Source organism: Erinaceus europaeus, chromosome 3 (genome assembly GCF_950295315.1).
Source record: "Erinaceus europaeus chromosome 3, mEriEur2.1, whole genome shotgun sequence".
NCBI classification, from domain to species: Eukaryota; Metazoa; Chordata; class Mammalia; order Eulipotyphla; family Erinaceidae; genus Erinaceus; species Erinaceus europaeus.
Window position 1 is genome coordinate 178,503,381 of NC_080164.1, and position 5,614 is coordinate 178,508,994.

The 5,614-nt window shown below is 36.5% G+C and overlaps 1 long non-coding RNA gene across 1 annotated transcript; it reads left to right on the forward strand.

The window, feature by feature from the left end:
- The first annotated feature begins 4,355 nt into the window (after positions 1 to 4,355).
- On the forward strand, positions 4,356 to 5,340 carry LOC132537731 (uncharacterized). Its single transcript, XR_009549187.1, has 2 exons — positions 4,356 to 4,528; positions 4,800 to 5,340. It is a non-coding gene; the product is annotated as an uncharacterized LOC132537731 (long non-coding RNA).
- The last annotated feature ends 274 nt before the right edge of the window (positions 5,341 to 5,614 follow it).

Sequence of the window (5,614 nt, forward strand, 5' to 3'; positions counted from 1 at the left end):
GTAGATCACTTTGTAAGGAAATAAAGCAGAGTCCATGAATATGGTATAACATTATGTAAAAATATTAATAGGGGGCTGGATGGTAGTGCAGTGGGTTAAGCACACATAGTACAAAGCACAAGGACCAGCATAAGGATCCCAGTTCAAGCCCCTGGCTCCCCACCCGTAGGGGGATCACTTCACTGGCAGTGAGGCAGATATGCAGGTGTCTTTCTCTTCCCCTCTCTGCCTTCCCCTCCTTTCTCGATTTCTCTCTGTCCTATGCAACAACAGCAAAGGCAATGACAAGAGCAACAATAATAACAACAAGGGCAACAAAAATGGGGAAAAAATGGCCTCCAGGAGCAGTGGATTTAAAGTACAGGCACCGAGCCCCAGCGATAACCCTGGAGGCAATATATATATATATATATATGATTCAATAGCGACTTATAAGATTATAACTTCAAGAATAGAGTTCTAATCATTCCTACAAAGAAATTTTACATCCAAGACCCCAGGTGTAATCACCACAGTACTCCCAAAATCTTAGAGATAGCCTAAATAACTTTTTTTCTTTTCTTCTTTCCTTCCTTCTTTCATCCCTTCCTTCCTTCCTTCCTTCCTTCCTTCCTTCCTTCCTTCCTTCCTTCTCCCCACTTCTTTCTCTCTATTCCTTTCTGCCTTTCTTTCTCAGTTCTCTTTATTCCACAAAAATGAAACCAAGTGGTACTTGTCTTTCACTTCCTTGCTTCAATAAACATTGTCATTTCCAATTCCATCCATTTTGTCCTGAAGGACACCATATCTTCTTCTTTTTTTGATTGCTTATTAGTACTCCATTGCATACATATTCCATAACATCTTTATATAGCTATCTATTAATGGACATTTATGTTGCTTCCATAGTGTGGTTATTGTGAATAATACAGCTATAAACATGATGGGGGTGCATATGTTCCTTTGAATTAATGTCTTCTTGTCTTTGGATAAATGTCTAAGAGTGGTATTGCTGGATCATAAGGTATTTCCATTTTTCTGAATAATTCTTCATAATATTTTCCAAAGGGGTTACACCATTCTGCATTCCTGCCAACAGTATATTAGAGTTCCTTTTCCTCCACCTTCTTGCCGATACTTGCAATTTCCTGTTGATGTAGATCATTCTCATGGGTGTGATGTAGAATATTACTGTGATTTTAATTTGCATTTCTCGAATGATGATTGAAGTGAAGTATTACCTCACATGCTTGTGGGTTGATCTTTTGCCCACCTTTTTATTGAATTGTCTCTTTCCTTTATGTTAGGCTGTATGAGTTCATTATAGATGCTTGATATTAATCCCTTGTCAGATGTGTAATATGCAAATATCTTCTCCCAGTTTCTGGGTTGCCTATTTATTCTTGTACAGTTTTTTATGTGTAGAAACTTTCTTTCTTTTTTTTTTTTTTTGCTTCCAGGGTTCTCACTGGGATTTCATGCTTGCACTATGAGTCCACTGCTCCTGGAGGCTACTTTTTTCCTTTTATTGTCCTTGTTGTTTATCATTGTTGTTGTTATCATTATTGTTGTTGCTATTGCTGTCATTGTTGTTGGATTAGACAGAGAGAAATGGAGAGAGGAGGGGAAGACAGAGAAGAGGAGAGGAAGATAGACACCTGAAGACCTATTTTACCACTTGCGAAGCTACACCCCTGTAGGTGGGGAGCCAGGGCTTGAACTGGGATGCTTGCTCTGGTCCATGTTTTTCATACCATGTGTGTTTAACCCACTCTACTACCATCCAGCCTCCTATTTGTGGGAGCTTTCAATATGACTTATCCTTTTAAAAATTTCTTTATTGGGGAATTTCCCAGTTTTCCTTATAACAATACAATCCCCACTAGGTCCTCTGTCATCCTTCTTGGATCTGTATTCTCCCCACCCACCCACCCCAGAGTCTTTTACTTAGGTGATATACTCCAACTCCAGTTCAGGTTCTACTTGTGTTTTCTTTTCTGATCTTGTTTTTCAACTTCTGCCTGAGAGTGAGATCATACCATGTTTTTGACTTATTTCACTTAAGATGAATTTTTCAAGCTCCATCCAAGATCGCCTGAAAATGGTGAATCACCATTTTTTATAGCTGAGTAGTATTTCATTGTATATATATATACCACAACTTGCTCAGCCACTCATCTGTTGTTGGACACCTGGGTTGCTTTCAGGTTTTGCCTACTACAAATTGTGCTGCCAAGAACATATGTGTACACAGATCTTTTTGGACGGATATGTTGGGTTCCTTAGGATATATCCCCAGGAGAGGAATTGCAGGATCATAGGGTAGGTCCATTTCTAGCCTTCTGAGAGATTTATCCTTTTTATATGATTTTGATTTAAAATGTCTGATTGTACTGGTAAGAACTTCTGGGACTATGCTGAATAACAGTAGTTTGAGTGAATGTCCCTGTTTAATTCCTGATCTTAGGGGGGAAATCTCTCAGTTTTTTCTGATTGTGTATGGAGTCACTGGTTTTATCATATATAGTTTTTACTATATTGACAATATTTATTTCAACTCTCATTTTTAAAAGATTTTTATTATAGACAGGTGTTGGTCCAAGTAAAATACTTTTTTCAACATCAATTGATATGATCATGTGAATTTTTTTTTCTTGATGTGTTGGGTTACATTGGTTTTCAATGGTCAACTCATCTTTGCTTCCCAAGAATAATCTATTTGCTTCTTTTCTTGTGGGACCCCTTTCAGGAATTCTTGAAAGGCAGGGCTATTGGCCACACATTACTTTAGCTTCTGTATGTCTGAAGAAGATTTTAATATTGCCCTCATATCTGAAGGAAAAGTTTTCAGGGTATAGTATCAATGACTAGTGATTCTTACTTTTTAATATTTTGAATACATCCCATAGTCTTGTCGGATTACTCCCTTTGTATGTTATTAGATTCAATTATCTAACTTTTCATTTTTAAAAAAGTCTTTTAAAAATTTTATTATCTATTTATTGGATAGAGAGTCAAAAGTCAAGAGAGAAGGAGGTGATAGAGAGGGAGAGAGACAGAGAGACATGCAACACTACTTTACAACTCACAAAGCTTTCCCCCTTCAGATGGGGACTGGGGGATTGAACCTGGGTCCTTATGCATTGTGCATGTGTGCTCAAGCAGGTGTGCCCAGCCAGGTGCACCACCACGCAGCCCAGAAAGCCTTTCTGTAAGTTGGTCTTGATATGCTGTCATTTGATTGTGCTGCTTTGTCAAAATTTCCCCACCATTTTCCCATGTCATTGTTCTTTCTCATTGATTTTGTGTACTTGGTTCTATTCTGATACTGGTCATTGCACTTGGAATGTGTGTTCCTTTGACTCTTCTTTTCTTGTGGGATTCTTTTCAGTAATTCTTGAAAGGCAAGATTTGTTAAATTCCTTTAATTTCTTGATGTTTGAGACATTTTTGTTTCTTATATTTTAAGGACATTTTGCAGGGTAGGATACCCACATCTTGAATTTCTTATCTTATAATACTTTAAATATGTTATTCCTCTCTCTCCTTGCCCCTAGAGTTTATGATGAAAGTCTGATGAAAACAGGTTTTTATTTAGTCATACATTTGTATGCCACTTCCTTTCTTCTTTTATTCCTTTCTTTTTGATAGTTTTACAGTAATGTGTTTTGGTGTTGGCCATTTTGGAATAAGGAACTTGGGTGTACTCTCAGCTTCCTGAATGTCTATGTCCTGAAGATTTCTCACGCATGGAAAACTCTCCTATAATTTGTTTGAATATAGTCTCTGATATCTTCACCTCATCCTCTCTTTTAGGAATTTATACCACTCTCATCTTCACTATGCTGATGGACTCTGCTACTTCACAGAATTGCTTTATTCTTCCTATGGCTTTCTTCTCTGTTATCTTTGAAATCACAGAGTGAGTAATTGAATATTCTAGCCCAGATATTATCTCCTCTGCATGACTGAGTCAACTTCTTAAGCCTATATCTGAACTTGTACTTCATTCAAAGTTTCTTTCACACTCTACAATTTACATACAGATACTTTTTGAGGCAGTTGATGAAGCAATACAATAGGAATTTATAACTGACAGATTTGAGATGGACACTTTGCTAATTTTTCTCTTCTCCCTTTAAGCACAGCTGTGGGGAATCTTTTTTTCTGCCAATGACCTTTGGATATTTATATCATTATTCATAGGCCATAAGAAATTAATGACTTAGAAATTATGACTTAATGCTAATGCTCTGGTTGTCTTGACAGGGCCAGCCCCAATGAAGTTCCAGCTATTTGATGACTTGCGGGGTCAAATATTCTCAATACCTGCTAGACCTTTGGTTAAGTGTGTGTTAGGTCACATGTCCAGTTCTTCTGTCTTTGTATGTGTTCCCTCAGCTGAATGGAGACCAGTTATTGCTCATGACCTGTGTATGGAATGAATATGGCCCTTTCTTGACTAAAGCATTTGTTGGTGTGTGACCTTCTACTTATCTTCTCATAGTATTATCAAGAAGAGAAATTATCAAGGAAAGGAAGTTTCTCAGTAAGTTAATATGTTCAGAATTGTAGCTGACTTAGAACTTTGGTGGTGTGTAGAATGTATACCCTGCAATTTATAATCATGTAACACACTATTAATCAAAAAAAAAAAAGTAAAAAGTAAAAAAAATAGATCTACTGATAAGTAATATTGCTTGTTTTAGTTATTGGAGGGTTGGGTGGGTCTTTTAAACAAATATATAATGACTTGATCCAAGGTGAATGAAACTAAACAGAGTTCTATCTCTATCTCATCTTTTTATTTTTGTCTCCAGGATTATTGTTGGGACTTGGTGCCTGTACTATAAAACCATTGCTTCTGGAAGACACTTTTTTCATTTTGTTGCCCTTGTTATTATTCTTCTTGTTATTGCTGTATAGGACAGAGAGAAATTGAGTTAAGTTAATTGAGGGGGAAAGAAAGACACCTGCAGACCTACTTCACCACTTGTGAAGCAGCCCTCCTTCATGCAGGTGGAGAGCTGCCTGTTCAAACTGGGAACTTCACTTGGTCCCTGTGATTCACACTGCATATTCTTAACCCACTGCGCTACTGCCTGGACTCCCTAAATAGCATTCTTTATCAGCATATCTTCTTTAATTAAAAAAAAAAGATGACCAACTTGGAGTTTCAATTCAACACATGGAAAACTGTTAGAGATCCAATCAGGGAATGCCAGTGTGACTATTATATTTGGAGCAACTGAAAGTCTAGGGTTATTTCTTAGTACTCTAACTTTTCCTTTGATTGACCAAAAAAAAAAAAAAAAAAAAAAGAAAAAAAAAAGAAAAGGAAAAAAAGAAAATAAAAGAAAAGGAAATAAAGAAAAGAAAAACACAATCTTTTGACTGCTCTGTACCCCAATCTCTTCATCTTAAAAGTGTTAACAATAATGATTAATATGACAGATATACATTTGTGGGACTTTTGAAGGATAAAATTAAGGCAATACATGCTAAGTTTCAAGGTTATATCAGAACTAAAATAATCTATAACTAATCATAGCTATAATCATTTGTCTAAGTTTCAGAGTATAAATTATCTGGATTCTAGACAAAGACAATAGTAGAAAAGTCCCAAACTTGAGGG